Source organism: Rhinolophus sinicus, linkage group LG15 (assembly GCF_036562045.2).
Source record: "Rhinolophus sinicus isolate RSC01 linkage group LG15, ASM3656204v1, whole genome shotgun sequence".
NCBI lineage: Eukaryota > Metazoa > Chordata > Mammalia > Chiroptera > Rhinolophidae > Rhinolophus > Rhinolophus sinicus.
In genome coordinates, this window is record NC_133764.1 from 3,049,183 (window position 1) to 3,066,676 (window position 17,494).

General features: G+C 39.0%; 1 protein-coding gene across 4 annotated transcripts in view; it reads left to right on the plus strand.

The window, feature by feature from the left end:
- SPECC1 (sperm antigen with calponin homology and coiled-coil domains 1) overlaps positions 1 to 17,494 on the plus strand; it is a 241,634-nt gene that overhangs the window by 14,498 nt on the left and 209,642 nt on the right. The window lies entirely within an intron of this gene.

The window sequence follows — 17,494 nt, forward strand, 5'->3', positions numbered from 1 at the left end:
TCTCACCCTACGTGGCTGTTCTCACAGGTGCCTTGTAACAGCCACTTAATTTCTATACAGCAAGACCTACTATGTGCCAGTGCCGAGATTATAGTGATGGATAAGACACCAAATCACTCTTTAAACTTAACGTCTGGGTTGGAACAGACAAGTGAGGATAACAGTCAGGGATGGGGTGAGCACAGGGTCGGGTATTGGGGTTTAGGGTGGGGCATATCAAGTAAGACTTTCTATAAGAAGGAGATATTAAAATGAAGGAGGAGAGGAATTAGGCAGGACAGGAGGTAAGGGCCTCCATTTCATCTGCAAAATCCATGAGGTGATAGCTCAATATAACTGGAAAGTAGAGACTAGGGTTTTGTTGTGGCAAGGAACAGGGGAGTCAGGCTAGGTACAGTAGGATGGTAAGCAGCCAAAAAGTGGGTAGCAGCAATGACAAGAAAGAGACTGAGTAAAAAACCCACATACAAAATCATGACTGCTTAAATAATCAAAACTTGATGGTGGCAACTCCCATGCTATTAAAATGTGTCAGAAAATAAGAAAACATAGAACCTCTACAAGTAATTTCATAACATTAAAATAACCCTGATAGAGACAGTGGAACTCCACAAAAGTGAACTATAGACCAAGGTTACATGTGGTATGTGGGCAAATATCCTAAATAAAATAGCAAAATTAATTCAGCAGAATTAAAAGAGTAATAAACTTTGTCTAAATAAATTTTATTCTAGGAATTCAAGAATGGTTTGGTATTAGGATGTATGTTAGTTTAATACATTATGTTAAAAAAATAAAAGAAGAAAGCTATATAATCACCTTGAGAGATACTGAAACAGTGCTTAATAGAATTTGACTTTGAATCTTGTCATCCTTTGAAAAGCTTTCATGTGCCCTACCTTCAACTTGTGCAGTCTCCCTACCTGGCTTTCTCACCTTTTTATTTCTCTGGCAAATGCTTATTTAATCTTCATATAACTTTTCACTCATCATGTCCTTTGTGAACCCTTTCTTGTGTCCTCGATGTGGAATAAGTTATTTTCTTCTCTCCAGCACAGTAACACTATTCATATATCTATTCTTGCATTTCATCTGTAATTCTCAGTTGATTTCCTTCTATCGGAGCCAGGTACTGTGGTTAGGGACTGGAAATGCAGAGATAAATTAGGTTACTTGCCTCTTCACCCTCAGACTCCTTGCATACCCTTCTCCTGCTCTTGTCTATGTGAGAGGGAGCCGATTCCTACCAGCTTCATTTTGCAGGCTCCCTTGTCAACTGCCTCTGGCTAAGGTGGCTAGTGGGAGGCACTAATGGGAGATTGGAAGGTGAGAGGAAGGGAGAGGCCAGGGATTTGTCCTCTGTTTTCTGTTCTGGACAATGTCTGTGGGGTGGTTCCAGCTCTGGCTGTGTGACACTTGCCTCTGACCATACCATCTCCTTCTTTTATTATCCCTTCAGACTTCAGCGTACTTGAAGTTTCCCACTGCTGCTAATCTCTGAGTTGGCTCACCATCCATCCCATTTGGCTTTTTAGCCCTTCCTAAAACCTTATAATTAGTTCCCATATTAAATTCCCTCTATTGAACTACTTCTCTTGAATTCTGTTTTCCTGATTGGACGCTGCCCCAAGGAGACAAGAACCCTACTTCTGTGTGCCCAAGTCTTATAGGATAAACAGACCTTAAGACAACCATAATCTTTGTCTGTTCAATGTTCCTTCCTCCCATCTTCTGGAAGTAGTCTTCACTTTGGGCAAAGGGATTGACCATGACTCAAATTGAGACAATCATACAACTTCGCCCTCTCTGTTCACAAAGATTTTTCTAAGGGTAATTACATTGCCCAAACTAGGCTAATCACTTTGATTGTTCGCAGTGGAGCCAGTAGAGTGAGAAGCCCCTTTGTTCTCTGGAGTTATAAGGATGTATGAACCCCCCAGGAGCTTGGTCTGTCTTTTGTACAATGTATGTCCCCAGTGCCCAATAAATACTATTTCATAAAACCTAAGATGCCATCAATTTTAAAACATGTATTTTGTTTCACTAAAAAAGAAAATAATGCTGTCCATTGAACTATGACACAGTACTTTTTATTATGTACACTTTTAATTTTAGACATATCAAAAGATCTTGTAGACTTATTTAGACATAAATTTATATACTATTTTTGGAAAAGGAAAATATAAAGTGAAATAAATGAGTTAAGATATTTCTAAAACTTCTCATTTGGAGTTTTCCTTTTGAACCACTTTTTGACTCCAAGTCATTTATGTCTGATTTTTCACAGATAATGTCCCCTCTGCCATCAAGAACACTGGTAATGTGCTGGTTGTAAAAGTGCTTGTTGGTTGCCGCCAGGATTTTTTATTCTTTTTTCTTTTCTTTTCCTTTTTTCCTTTTTTTTTTAAGCTTGTGACATCCATTCTTCAAATTTTATGCTGGCATTTCCTTGTTCTTAACTGAAGATATCAACAGAAGGTGTTGATAAAACAACCAGGACTCCTTTGATTGTCCTTACTTGGTTTGTAGGCTGAAATATTACAGAGTACAGTTATCGAGGCTACCTGGAATGCAAGTCAAGTCAGTATGCTTTTTGATGAACATACTCTTATTTATTTATTTATTTATTTATTTATCAACTTATTCTTTAACTGACCGAATTTGCACACATGCAAACATTGAGGAGCCAATAGCAACTGCTGGAGGCATGCTGATTCCAGGGATAGAAAAATGTATGTCTTAGAATTGATGGACTGTGGTATTTGTGCAATGAATTAATCTAATGAACCGAATGATGCTGTCTGAACGCATAATAACTCCCTGAGAGAATGAAGGCAACATGCCGAAAGAGAGAGTGGGTGTTCCAAGACCCAGTTATTCCATAGGCTGCATCCATCTCTGTGCTTTCCATGGTTTGTTTATGGAAGCTGGTGGTCCCTCCCCTCTTTTCTTTTGTCTGATTTTATGCCAGTTCAGTTTTTTATTCCCCCATTCTTCCCTTCCCCCCCTTCAAGCCGTTGTCTCTCAGTCTAGTTGTGTAGGACACAGCTCCCTGGCCCATGCTGGTGTTATGAGCCTTGTTCCCCCCACCCCTGGCTGAGGCAGTGGATCGCCAGTCATTGGTCACAGCAGCTCATGGCAGCACTCGGAAGCCAGCGGCAGCTCACGCCAACCTCTGGCTGCTCACGGCAGCCCAGCTCCAGGGAGAGCTGTTGTTCACAATCTTAGCTGTGGAGGCGCAGCTCACTGACCCACGTGAGAATGGAACCGGTGACCTTGGCGTTAGGAGCACAGTGCTCCAACCACCTGAGCCAGTTTTTATGTCAGATTTTATGCTAGTTCAGTTTAATGTCACTTGCAACCTAGAGAATCATGAATAATACAGAAGCTTATAAAATGATGATAAATAGTGTTATAGGTGCAAAAATTAAAAGTACATACCAGGCTCAGAAGTAGCATCCAGGAGAGAGACACTAACTGTCAGAGGTTCCCTATAGAGGAGATATTTAAGCTTTGGCTCCCTTGACTTTCCCAGGCGAGGTGAGACCCTCCTCTTAGATGCCTCCCAAGGACCCTGTGCACACACATACTTCAAGTTACTTGTCCCCACGTTATCTTTCTTACCACTTTCTGTTTCCTAAGGTGGGAATCATAGACCCAGTAAATCACTGTTGAACAAATGAATTAATGAGTTTTGAGGAATGAGGAGAAATTGCTCACAGGCAGGGTGGAATGGCACTCCAGGAAGAGAACCCAGAAGGTGCAAAGGCAAACAGGTATGGAAAAGCAAGATGTGTCCTGGAAGCTACATGTAGTTGGAAATGCTGGGAGGTGAAGCTCAAAGCTGAGATGTAGGGAATGAAGCTGGAGGGATGGGAAGGGCTAGAGGACAGGGGCCAAGTGTCATGTTAAGATGCCTGGACTCTATTCTTTATGCAGCGGGAACCATTGAAGTATTAAAATTTTTTTATTGTGGTAAAATATACATAACATGAGACCTACCATCCTGACCACGTTCAGTGTACTGTTCAGTGTCAGTAAGAACATTCATATTATTGTGAACCATCTCCACCATCCATTTCCAGAACTTTTTTATCTTCCCAAACTGAAACTCTGTACCTGGTCAACACTAACTCCCCACCCCTCTCTCCATGGCAACCACCCTTTTACTTTCTGTTTCTATGAGTTTGACTATTCCAGGTACCTCATGCAAACCATTGAAGTATTTTTAACATGATGTGTAAATGGATCTCCATTTTAGAACGTTTACATTGACAGCTTTTTAGAGGATAAGCAAGAGGTGAACAAAGCTGAATGTAGGGAAGCCAGTTAGGAACTGAGATGATGCGTGAGGCCAAGGCTTTGGTAGTGGTGCTGACAAGAAAGGGTATAGAATCCCAAGTCCTGGCTATTGGGGTGAAAGAGAAGAAAGAGGGAAAGAGCTGGTTTTGACACCATATTTCTCTGGCTTGGATGATATCCACTGGAATAGGGAATCCAAGAGGAACTCCAGGTTTGGATGGATAGCAGAAGTGTAGCTACCTTGCCCATATGCCCTTCCCCTCACTACTTCTGTGAATGCTCGCCTGACCTCCAACTGTCAGCACCTTCATTTCTTTGCCCAAGGCCTTGGTTTGTTTATGGAACCAACATGATGCCCATTTTACAACCCAGAACCGAGTTGAAGTCCCAGGGAAGTAACACCCTCCCAGCTCCCAGAACCCCTCAACTAGGATAATGGCATTAGCGAGTGACTGCCCCACGTCAATGCTCCAGTGGGAGAATGCTGAGTCACAGATTTTAGGTGCAGGGTCCCTGCCTTCCCCAGTGGGTTATTAAGCTTCAGGTACCCACAGTGGTGACTTGCTTGATGAAGCACACTTTATCGGCTGCCTTTCATTTCCTGTCTCATCTTCTCACTCTACCCGAGGTTTTTGGTGTCACCTCCCAAATAAATAGTTTGCTGTCAAATCTGTATCTTAAGGGGATAAGTTTGGGGGAACCCAAACTAAGACAGAGTCTGGAGAAAATGATCCATTTTAGGTGTGGTATCCACATGGATGGATCTGTTATACAATTGGAAATCTAGGTCTCTGGTTTAACGTAGATACAGATTTGGGAATCTGAGTCTGTTCTTGGAAGTCGAAACCATGAGAGTGGGTGAGATTGCCTGGGAAGAGGTAGGTGGAGAAGAGAACTGAGCCTAGATTCCTGGGGAACCGTAACCTTTAAAAGGAGGAATAAGAAGAAGATTCTACAGGACTGGAATGGGTCAGAGAGAATGGAAAGGAACCAGTAGAAAGGAGAGGAAATAATTTAAGTGGAGTGGAGGGTGGGGAAAGTAGGAGCAGGACTGGCCTTAAACCAGAAGCTCTGTTCTGAGTGTGGAAGGGAAGGAGCAAGGATGGTAAGTGAAGGTTAATTTGTTCTGCTTTCCCTTAGTGGAGGATGCATTGTTAGCTCCTCTCAGGATTAACTACTGACACGATTTGTGATGTGGGTGGATTTTATTTGGTAACCTTCCCAGATTCTTTTCTCTTTGGGGGGTTTCTTCCTTTTCCCCTTGCTGGCATAAGAGAGGCAACATTCTCTTCCTGGAGACCAGCAACTGCAGTGTTCTGTGTGTCCCAATGGGGAGGCCAAACCCAGGCTCCCATCATATCCTCAGTGGACTTTTTCCTATTCATTCCAGTTCCTGCCCTATGATGAACAAAGTATCCCTCACTGTACTGCATGTCCCCTTAACTTAAAAAAGAATAACAGCTTTATTGAGATATAATTCATGTACCATGCAGGTCACCTATGGAAAAAGTACAATTCAGTGGTTTTTAGTATAATATATTCACAGATATGTAAAACCAACACCACAGTTAACTTACAAACATTTTTTAACACCTCTAAAAGAAATCCTGTACCCTTTAGCAACCCAATCCCTATCTCCCTGTTATGGACAGAATTGTGTCCCCACAAAAAATTCATGTTGAAGTCCTAACCTCCCAAATCCATGTTGAACTCAGAATATAACCGTATTTGGAGAGAGGGTCTTTACAGAGGTACTTAAGTTAAAATAAGTTCATTAGGAAGGACCCTAGTTCAATATGACTGGTGTCCTTATAAGAGGAAGAAATCTGGACACACACACACACACAGGGAAGATGATGTGAAGACACAGGGAGAATACAGCCATCTACAAGCCAAGGGAAGACGCCTGGAACAGATCCTTCCCTCATGGCTCTCATAAGGAACCAACCCTGCTGACACCTTGATCTCAGACTTCTGGCTTTCAGAGCTGTGAGAAAATAAATTTTTATTGTTTAAGCTGCCCAGTTTATGGTGCTTTGTTATTGTTAAGCCATCTAGTTTGTGTACTAGCAAACTAATGTACTCCCAGTCCCCTGACTGCCCAGCCCTAAGCAGCCACTAGGCTACATTCTGTCTCTACAGATTTCCCCATTCTAGACATGCCATATGGGTGGGATCATACAATATATGGTCCTTTGTAACTGACTTCCCTCCCTTTGCATAAGGTTTTCAAGGTTCATCCGTGTGGTAGCATGTAGCAGTACATCATTCCCTTTAATGGACAAATAATATTCTAATTTATGAATATACCACATGTTTTTGTATCTATTCATCAGTTTATGTGCATTTGGGTTGTTACTACCTTTGCTATTATGAATAATGCTGCTATAAAGGCCCATGTACAAGTTTTTATATGGACACATTTTCATTTCTCTTGGGTATATACCTAGCAGTGGAATTGTGTTTAATCATTTGAAAAACTAGCAGACTGTTTTCTAAAGGGCTGCATCATTTTACATTCCCACCAGCAGTAAATGAGGGTTCTGATTTTTCCACATCCTCGTCACCACTTGTTATCTGACTTTTTTGTTCTAGCCATCCTGGTGGGTGTACCATGGAATCTCTTTGTGGTTTTGATTTATATTTCCCTGATGACAAGTGATATTAAACACCTTTTCATGTCCTTATTGGCCATTTTTATATCTTTTTTAGACAAAGATATTCAAGTTCTTTGCCCATTTTTAAGTGGGTTTTTTTTGTAGGAGTTGTTTATATAATCTGGATATTAAACCCTTATAGATATACGATTTGCAAGTAGTTTCCCCCATTCTGAAGGTTGTCTTTTCACTTTCTTGATGGCATTCTTTTAAGCAGAAAAGTTTTTAATTCTGATGTAGTCCAATTTATCTATTTTTGTTGTGCTTTTGTTAAGAGTTCTTTACCAAATCTAAGGTTTTTAGGATTTACCCCTATATTTTCTTTTAAGAGTTTTATAGTTTTAGCTCTTACATTTAAATCTTTGATCCATTTTGAATTAATTTTTGTGTATGGTGTGTGGTAACTGTCCAGCTTTATCTTTTACATGTGTCTATCTGGTTGTCTCAACACCATTTGTTAAAAAGACTATTCTTTTCTTGTTGAATGGTCTTGGCACCCGTTTTGAAAATCAATTTACCCTGGAGGTTTAGGTTTATTTCTGGACTCGCAATTCTATTTCATTGATCTGTCCTTGTGCTAGTACCATACTGTCTTGATTAGTGTTGCTACGTAGTCAGTTTTGAAAATGGGAAGTGTGAGTTTTTGTTCTTATTTTCGAGATTGTTTTGGCAGTCCTGGGCCCTTGCAATTGTATATGAATTTTAGAATCAGCTTGTCAATTTCAACAAAGAAATCACCTGGAATTTTGATAGGGATTATATTGAATCTGTAGATCAATTTGGAGAGTATTGCCATCTTAACAATATTAAGTGTTCCAATCCATGGACATAGGTTGCTTTCCCATTTATTTGGATCTTTTTTGAGGAAAAATTTAATACATTTTATTGCATCTTTCAGACTCAAAGCAAATAAAAAAATCCCTTTCTACAAACCTTCTACACCTTTTTATGTCAATTTAGATATAGGTCACTATCCGTCTCATGTTATGGAATAACCAGATACTTGCAGACACAGATACTCTATTCTCTTTTAACTTGACAAACAAGAATACATCAAACAAAAATATATTCATTACTTTCAGGTGTATTTCTTTGTTACCATTGCTCATAGGAGAGTCTCACTCTCCTGTATTCATTATAATTTTTTATTATTATTAGTTTCAGGTGTACAAAACAACACAATGACCAGGCACCTACACACCTCACAAAGTGACAACCCCAAGTAGTCCACCACCCATCTGACACTGCACACAGCCACCAGGATACCCTGACTATAGTCCCTATGCTGTACTTCATATCCCATGACTATATATACAAAGTGTGATCAAATAATAAGGTGAATGCTTAAATTTAAAAAATTGGGGGCCAGCCTGGTGGCTCAGGTGGTTGGAGCCCCGTGCTCCTAATGCTAAGGTCACTGGTTTGATTCCCACATAGGTCAGTGAGCTACACCTCTATAGCTAAGATTGTAAACAACAGCTCTCCCTGGAGCTGGGCCGCTGTGAGAAGCTGGATGTTGGCGTGAGCCGCCAGAGGTTGGCATGAGCTGCCATGAGCTGCTGTGTGCTGCCATGGGCTACCCTGTGCTGCCATGAGTGGCCAGTGGCCAGCATGAGTGGCCGGCAGCTGGCAAGAGCTGCTGTGAGCGGCCGACCAGCGACTGACTGCCTCAGCCGGGGGAGAGCGCAAGGCTCATAATACCAGCATGGGTCAGGGAGCTGTGTCCTACATAACTAGACTGAGAAACAACAGCTTGAACTAGATTGGGGGGTGAGGCGGAAGAAGGGGGAAAATTATTACAGTAAAAGACACATCGCCATTTATTCCCCTAAAAATACTCCCCCTTGCTTCGAACACACTTACCCATTGTTCTTGCCACTTTCTGAAGCAGTTCTGGAAGTCCTCTTTCGTGAGTGTCTTTAGTTGCGCTTTCGTGGCTACCTCCATGTCCCAAATCATTTTGACTTTGGGGAAGAGTCAGAAATCACCTGGTACCAGATCCAGTGAATAAGGTGGATGAGGACATAATGTTTTTATTTGACAGAAATTGCCATGTACCAGAAGCGATGAGTGACACGGAGCATCGTCACGATGGAGGATGATTGACGGCACACTTTAAAACTCACCTTCTCTCAACCGTAGCTCACACCCGACTGACTGCACCGAACAGTTGAAACTTGTTACACATTGTTACTAAGGTTCGAGGCGCTGTTTCCCATATTGAAGATCCCTGCCTTTTCGTTGGACGACACTTGGCAGCAGCATTCACTGTATTTTGTGATCACAATGGAAAGGCTCCATGTCACACATCACTTCTGGTATGGCAATTTCTGTCAAATAAAAACATTACGGTGTGTCCTCATCCACCTTATTCACTAGATCTGGCACCGTGTGACTTTTGGCTCTTCCCCAAGGTCAAAATGATCATAAAAGGTAAACATTTTGAATCAATTCAGGACAGCTGCCCAAGAAGTCTTAAGAGAAGACAGAAATTTTACTGTAGTTACATTTTTGTTATTTTTTCCTGATGTTCCTAGATTTCTTCTTTTATCATGTCTTTTCTGTTGAGAGAACATACTTTAACCATTCTTTTGAGATAAGTCTGCTATCAACAAATTCTCTTACTTAACCTTTATCTGAAAATGTTTGATTTCCCTTTGATTCCTCAAGGATGTTTTCTCTGAATATAGGATTTTGGGATGACAGTTCTTTTCTTTCAGCCACCATGGTTACTGATGAGGAATGTGCTGTTATTTGAATTATATTATCTGGTAGGTAAATTTCATTTCTCTCACTTTCAAGATTTTTTCTTTGTCTTTTAGTCTTTAATAAGTTTGACTATGATATGTCTTGATGTGGATTTCTTTGGGCTTCTCAGTTTGGGATTCAGCTTTTTCAATCTGTAGATTTATGTCTTTTGCCAAACTTGGAAAGTTTTCAGTTATTATTTTTCAATACTCTTTCTGCTCCCACCCTCTTTGTCTCTTTCCTGAACACTGGTGACATGAGTGTTAGATGTTTTATTATAGTCTCACAGGTCTCTGAAGCTCTGTTCTTTTAATTTCTGTTGTTTTATGTTCATTGTTATTTCTTCTGGCTGGGGTACAGCATTTATTGTCTAAATGTTTTGTCTTGTTAGACTGCCCCTTTACTGGTCTTTTGGCTAGAGAGCAGGCTTTTCTTGGGGCTTTTATGTCTGTACCCTTCAGTGTTTCCAGGTTACCTGTTTCTTTAGCTCCAAGTCTAATATATGAGGCAAAAAGAAAATTCAAGGAACTTACCTCTGTGTTGGGTGCTGAATTCCCTAAACAGTCTGTTTTCTTCTCTCCATTTCCTTATATTTATTTTATATCTAATGTCCAGGGATTTTAGCTGTAATTAGTAGGAAGAATAGAGAAAAGTACTTCTAGTCCGCCTCCCCCAATGCCCAAGTCTGTGCCTTGTGCTTTTTAAAAAAAATTAGTTTTGCTTTTTATGAAAGTGAATTTTCTATTAACAGGCAAGTTGTCCAATAGAGTGTCTCACATTCTGAATTTGTCTAATTCTATCTCATGATTAATTTCAAAGAGTTTTGGCAAGAGGGCTACATAAGTGATGCTGTGTGTCTCTTATTGCATCACCTGAGGAGGTATACAATGTCACATTGTCCACCAGGTGGTCATAGTAAGTGTGATCACTTTTGTCTTCCTTTTTGTAATTGATAAATTGTCTGTGGGGTGAAACTCTGATATCATGTGAATGTCCTCTTCCCCAACAACCTTTTACTCAATAGTTTTAGTGAATATGTTAAGGTTTACAAAATAGCGATCCCCCCCCAATTCCGTCATTTCCTTTACATTTATTAACAGTATTATTCTGTAAAGAAGAGCTTTATCTACCTTGTTCTCTTATTCTTCTTTTAGTACCAATAAGTGTTTTAATTAATGTTTTGTAATTCATTACTCTCATTATATTTTTTGTTAAATTATACCAAATTGAGCTCCTTCAGGTTCATTCCTATTGTCCATTTGGCATGATCCCATTAGTCTTTGGGCACTGCTTTGATTTCTGGGCACAATAAGATGTCCCAGATTCATCTTGTTCATTTCATACTCCATACCTGGAATCAGCTATTTCTACAAAGAGCCCTGCTTCCTTTTAGGGAATGGTGTTTAGAAATATTGATAAGTTTCTAGGGGAGAAGGGTGGGAAGATAATGTACTGAATTAAAACAGTAATTCATAGCCATAATTGTTTCTATTTTCTGGATGATTTTGGTGTTCATTCAAAATTGGGGAGGTAGAATTTCAGTATGATAATTTGTGAGCTGTGTCTCCCCTACGAAACTGGATTTCTTGGGGACCAGCCAGTATCTTTTCCATTTTAATATTCATAGTGTTTAGCATGGTTTCTGGAACAGAAGGGTCACTTAATAAATATTTGGACTTATGTTGTGCTAACTGAACTCATAAACTATTCATCTTATAATTCAAGTATTTTTCTAATTTTCTGACTGTAGAGAATAGTAAAGGATCTGGAAAGAAGTTGCAATGGAAAGGTTCATCAGCTGTGAACAAATTAATAAATGTTTCAGAACTTGTTTCTCTTGCTGAATGGCAAGCATTTTATTGGCTTCACCATAGTAAAACGGCTATAATAAGATGTGAGGCTGTTCTTACTAGGTAATAGTAAGGCAGTGGGACATGACTCACTTTGAATGATTGCTGAAGGTGACTTTCAAATCTTTATAGCTCACCCTAGAGGTAAATAGTATACGACTGGTATTCAGCCTCTATATAAGAGACTTAGGGTTTTTCTATTGCTGACTAACACCCCTACTATATTATTTTATGACATTTAGGTCAGTTGCTCAAATTCTCTTTCTCATTTTCATCTGGAAAAGAGTGTGACAGTATCCTAAATAAATTGAATCAAGATATAATGAGAAAAACATATAAACGCCTTTGATATGTGGTAATTAAATGAAAGATGTTGTATAAGCACAGAACTTAGTCATAATAAGTAGCAGCAAAGGAAGCCTAATGTCCTATCCTAGGGATTGTTTTTATTTAAAGGAGTTGTAGTTCGGTATTTTAACAAGAGTTCCAAATGAAAGGGTAGTTGTAGGTTGAGTCTAGCTTTGAGACTATAATGATAATGGGACTATAAGCCTTTTTCAGTTCGCTTTAAATGGGTTTTGGTACAAGGCACATGTAAAGTAGATTTATTTATAACCTGTATTTTGAATGAAGGAACAGAACCTAAAAGGAAAGATTAAAACGTTAAACACCATATTTATCAAGTAAAGGGTGTGTATGTATTTTTTTTATGATTAGGAAGAAAACTTTTATTCCGTCACCATTGGCAGAGTTAAAGCTATTCCGTGTGTGTCTTAGATGTCAAAATATGAGAAAACTGGTATTTGAATTCTGTGGATGTACCCTCATTTAGTCACTATCCTGTTGATGGACATTTGGACTATTTCTTTTTTTCCTGTTGTAAATAATGCTTCAGTAAACATCATTGTGTGTTTATATTTGCCCAGTATTATATTTTGCTAAAATTTATGTATTTTGCTAGTATTGTGTTTTGCCAGGAGTAGAATTACTGAGACAAAAGTTGTGGATATTTGAGATTTTGCCAGTTGTTCTCCTAAAGAGTTGATCAATTTACAGTGGCTGAGAATACCTCCCCCCAAACTACATCAGGTTCTCTCTTTTCTACACTCTCAAAGCACCCTGTATTTCTACTGTAGCACATGTCAGAATTGCATTTAAATAATTATGTACTCATTTAAAAAATTCCTTTCCCTCCCTTTATTCACCCTTTAAAAATGTATGTTTTGTGTGAATAGGAACACTGTTTCTATAATATTTATATTTGTATTTCTAGCATCCAGCATAATTCCTTACATTTAATGTATACTCAATAAATATTTACTCACATACTGCCAACACTTGGTATTATCAAAGTTTGCCAGTCTGACAAATATATCATAGGTAATTACTTTACTGTATATTTTTAAATTAATAAGTGTGAACAATCTTTCACATATATTTATAACCACTTATATTCTGTGTTTTTCTCATTTTTCAACTGGACTGTTTTATTATTGATTAAAAGAGCTCCTTATATTTCATTGTAATACTAGCAGTTTGCATGTATTTTTTATCTGTTTTGTTGCTTGTCTTTTGAATTTATGGTGTTTTAGGCCACATACAAGTTTTAAATTTTTATGTAGTAAAATTATAAATCTCTTTTTTATGGCTGTGGATTTCATGCCATGTGGTGAATGGTGTTTCCAACTCTATGGCTTTAGATTTTCATCTGGTAATTTTTGACAGTTATACTGAATCTACATTGTCAAAACACATAACCATTTTTTACTCTACTGTTTACCTTATAATAATCATTTTGCCATAGTTTTCTGGGTAAATATATATTTAATTCTTGGTACCTATCCTCATGCTGAAGTCTCTGTAGATTTTTTGCTTCGATACTGCTGTTCTCTGGGAGATTCCTCAGGCAGGATCCACAGGAATAGCATTACCTGAGTTCTCCCACGTTCCAAACTATTTATCTATGACTTTTATACTTGAGAATCTGTTTGGTTGGTTATAAAATCATTGGCTTATGTTTTCTTCTTTGAGTATCTTCAATTTATTACTCTACTGCCTGCTGTCAAAGTCTGATGACAATTGGATATTTTTCCCCTTACACGCAACTTGGTTATTTTGTCTAGATGCTCAAAAGGTTTGTTTGTTTTTCTTTAAAGTCTAGAAGTTTTACTAGCAATATTTCAGTGTTAGCCATTTTGAGTTGACTTTTCCAAGTACACAGTGAACCTTTTCAATATATTTTTTCAATATGTAGTTTTCAATATGTAGTCTCTCTGGTATGCCTTCATTTCCTGTAGGGACGTTAGTCTGCTCAGTGTGCTCCTTTTATCATACGTTTGTGTGGGATTTGATCATACTTCCTTTCTGTTGCTCTCCTAGGGCTCATAGGGCCCCAGACAGTAATAAGCTGGTAGCCATGTTTCTCTGTTAGTCTCCCTTCTCTTCCCCATCACTGTGCAGGGTGGACCAAGCCTCCTTCAGGCTGCCTCCTGCAATTCTCCCACAGTGGTCCATTGCTCAAATGTAGTGGCACTGGAGGTGCCCTTTGAGATTGTGACCCCACCTTCCAGGGACATCTGTATCCTGCAGGATGTCTAAACTGGCACATGCCAGCTCTCAGCATGTTCCTCCAGCTCTATCCAGGCTTGGCAGAATTGGGCATGTGTGTTCATCACTTGTGGTTTAGGACTATGGCAGTTTTTCTACTTTACCTGAGATGATGCATTTCTCCCCTATCTGTCATTAGTAATGTTGTTTGGTCACAGGAAAGGGTAAAGCAAAATAACTCCTACTCACTCATTTTCCGTTAAAAATAGACTTATGTCTTCTGCTACATGGCCTGGTTTTTCTCTTCTGCTCCTTTCTTAATTGGAAGATAGGCCTGTATGTTTTTGATTCCCCTGTTTGTTACCTTTATCCCCTTAAACAATATGTTTCAAATGTCTTTCTAAATTTCTCAACTTGAGGAAGAAATCTCTTGACATACCATTCTGAAAAAATAGTTGGGACTTCCAGTATCCCTTTATCTCCAATTTTTGTGACCCTTTCGGAATTTTTGTTATTTTTGAATTAGTATTATTTTTACACTGTTAGCTTTTTTTCTAGACTTCTTAAAATTGTATTCTGTTCGGTAACCATAGTTAACAGATTATTTAGATTTAATTCTAGTTAGATTTAATTCTGTGATTAACTGGATTCAGTGGTACAGCTAACTCATTGATTGTTGATAATGAATACCCTGAGCCACACACTGTTCTGGGTGCTTGGGATATGTAAGTGAACAGGACAGAAATCCCTGCCCCCTGAAGTGTATGTCTGAGAGGAGGCAACAAACAAAAAACCTAATCAATGAGTAAATCAAATAGTATGTTAACAGGTAACAAGTGGCTCATATAGAGATAAACACAGAATTGTGTAAGTGAGATCCAGGGTGCTGGGAGGGATGGGTTAGGATTTTAAATAGGGTGGTCATGGAGGGCCTCACTGAGAAGGTGACCTTTGAGCAAAGCCCTAGAGTAGGAGAAGGAGGTAAATCATTCCAGGTGCAAGAAACAGTGGAGCGAAGACCCAGATGAGGAGCATGCCTGATATGTGGGAGGGCAGCAAGGAGGCCCTGGGAGCAGGGCAAGGTAGGAGACAAGGTTATAAGGGTCAAGAGGGCATGTGCAGGTGCCTTGTAGACCAGTGCATGAACTGCAGTTTCACCCAGAATGAGATGGGGAGCCATTGGTGGGTTCTGCCGTAGGTGTTGACATGGTCACTCTGTCTGCCATGTTGAGAGTAAACTGCAGTGTCAAGTGGAAGGAGGGAGATGAGTTGGCTTACTGCAGGAAAACCATGCATGCCATGTTGTTAGATGGGACCAGGGTGGTTTCATGCTGTGAACTTTCCATTAATGAGCTCATTGTTTATGTTTAACTTTTAATTGGCTGGATTATGACTACATTTTTCTAAATGATTCTTGAGTTTTATAATCTTTGAATTCTTTCATATTTTAAATTGGCTTCTTTTCTCCTTTAAATATAAGTGACATTCTAACTTGGTAAAGAATTCTTGGGTCCCTTCTTTCCCTCAACACTCCATTGCATTGCCCCCCCCCCCCCCCCCGATATCTAATGTTGTGGAGAAGACTAGTGAGATTGTGGAGTCTAACTTGTTTCTCTGTTATGGATGATCTGCTTCTGCTTCATTTTGGCAGGTTATTTCTTCATCTTTGAGCACCAGTTAACTTTGCTAGGATATATCCTGTCTTGATTGCATTCTACTGATTTTTCTTGGTATACAGTGAAACTTTCCTCTGTTATATCTTTTTTTTAAATTAAAGTTTATTGGCTTGACAATTGTTAGTAAACCTACATAAATTTCTGGTGTACAATTCTGTAATACATCATCTATATCTCACATGATGTGTTCATCACCCAGAGTCAGTTCTCCTTCCATCACCATGTATTTGACCCCGTTTATCCTCTTCTAGAACCCCCCTCCCCCTTACCCTCTGGCAACCACTAAACTATTGTCTATGTCTATGAGTTTTTGTTTCTTCATTTGTTTGTTTTGTTCTTTTGTTGTTTTCAGTTTTATATATCATGTATCACTGAAATCATATGGTTTTCTACTTTTTCTGTTTGACTTATTTCACTTAGGATTATAATCCCAAGATCCATCCATGTTGTTGCAAATGGTACTATTTTATCTTTTCTTATGGCCGAATAGTATTCCATTGTGTATATATGCCACAAGTTCTTTATCCATTCATCTATGGAAAGACACTTTGGTTGTTTCCATATCTTGTCCACCATAAATAATGCTGCAATGAACTTTGGAGCACATATGTCTTTATGGATAAATGTTTTCAGATTTTTTGGGTAGATACCCTGGAGAGGGATTGCTGGGTCATATGGTAATTCTATTCTCAATTTTTTGAGGAACCTCCACACTGCCTTCCATAGCAGCTGCACCAATCTGCGTTCCCACTGACAGTGTATGAGGGTTCCTTTTTCTTTACAGCTTCTCCGACACTCGTTACTACTATTTGTCTTGTTGATGATAGCCATTCTGACTGGGGTGAGGTGATATCTCATTGTGGTTTTTATTTGCATTTCTCTGATGATTAGTGATGTTGAGCATTTTTTCATATGTCTATTTGCCATTTGTATGTCCTCTTTGGAGAAATGTCTCTTCAGGTCCTCTGCCCATTTTTCAATTGGATTGGTTTGTTCTTTTGTTGTTGTTGAGTTGTATGAGTTCCTTATATATTTTGGATATTAGCCCCTTATCAGAGGCATTGTTTGCAAACATCTTCTCCCATTCTGCTGATTGCCCCTTTGTTTTGTTGATGTTTTCTTTTGCTGTGCAGAAGCTTTTTAGTTTGATATAGTCCCATTCATTTATTTTAGCTTTTACTTTCCTTGCCTTTGGAGTCAACTTCATAAGATGTTCTTTGAACCCAAGGTCCATAAGTTTAGTACCTGTGTTTTCTTCTATGCAGTTTATTGTTTCAGGTCTTATGCTTAAGTCTTTATTCCATTTTGAATTAATTTTGGTACACGGTGACAGATAGCAGCCTAGTTTCATTCTTTTGCACGTGGCTATCCAATTCTCCCAGCACCATTTATTGAAGCGGCTGTCTTTTCTCCATTGTATCTTTTTGGCTTCTTTGTCAAAAATTGTCTCTCCATATTTATGTGGGTTTATTTCTGGGTTCTCAATTCCATTGGTCTGTGTGTCTGTTTTTCTGACAATACCATACTGTTTTGATTATTGTTGCCCTGTAGTACAAGCTGAAGTGAGGGAGTTTGATACCTCCAGTATTGTTCTTTTTTCTTAAGATTGCTTTGGCTATTTGGGGTCTTTTGTGGTTCCAAACAAATCTGATGATTTTTTGCTTCTTGGATTTGAGGATCCAGTTCTTTCCACAAGCTTGGGAAGTTCTCATCG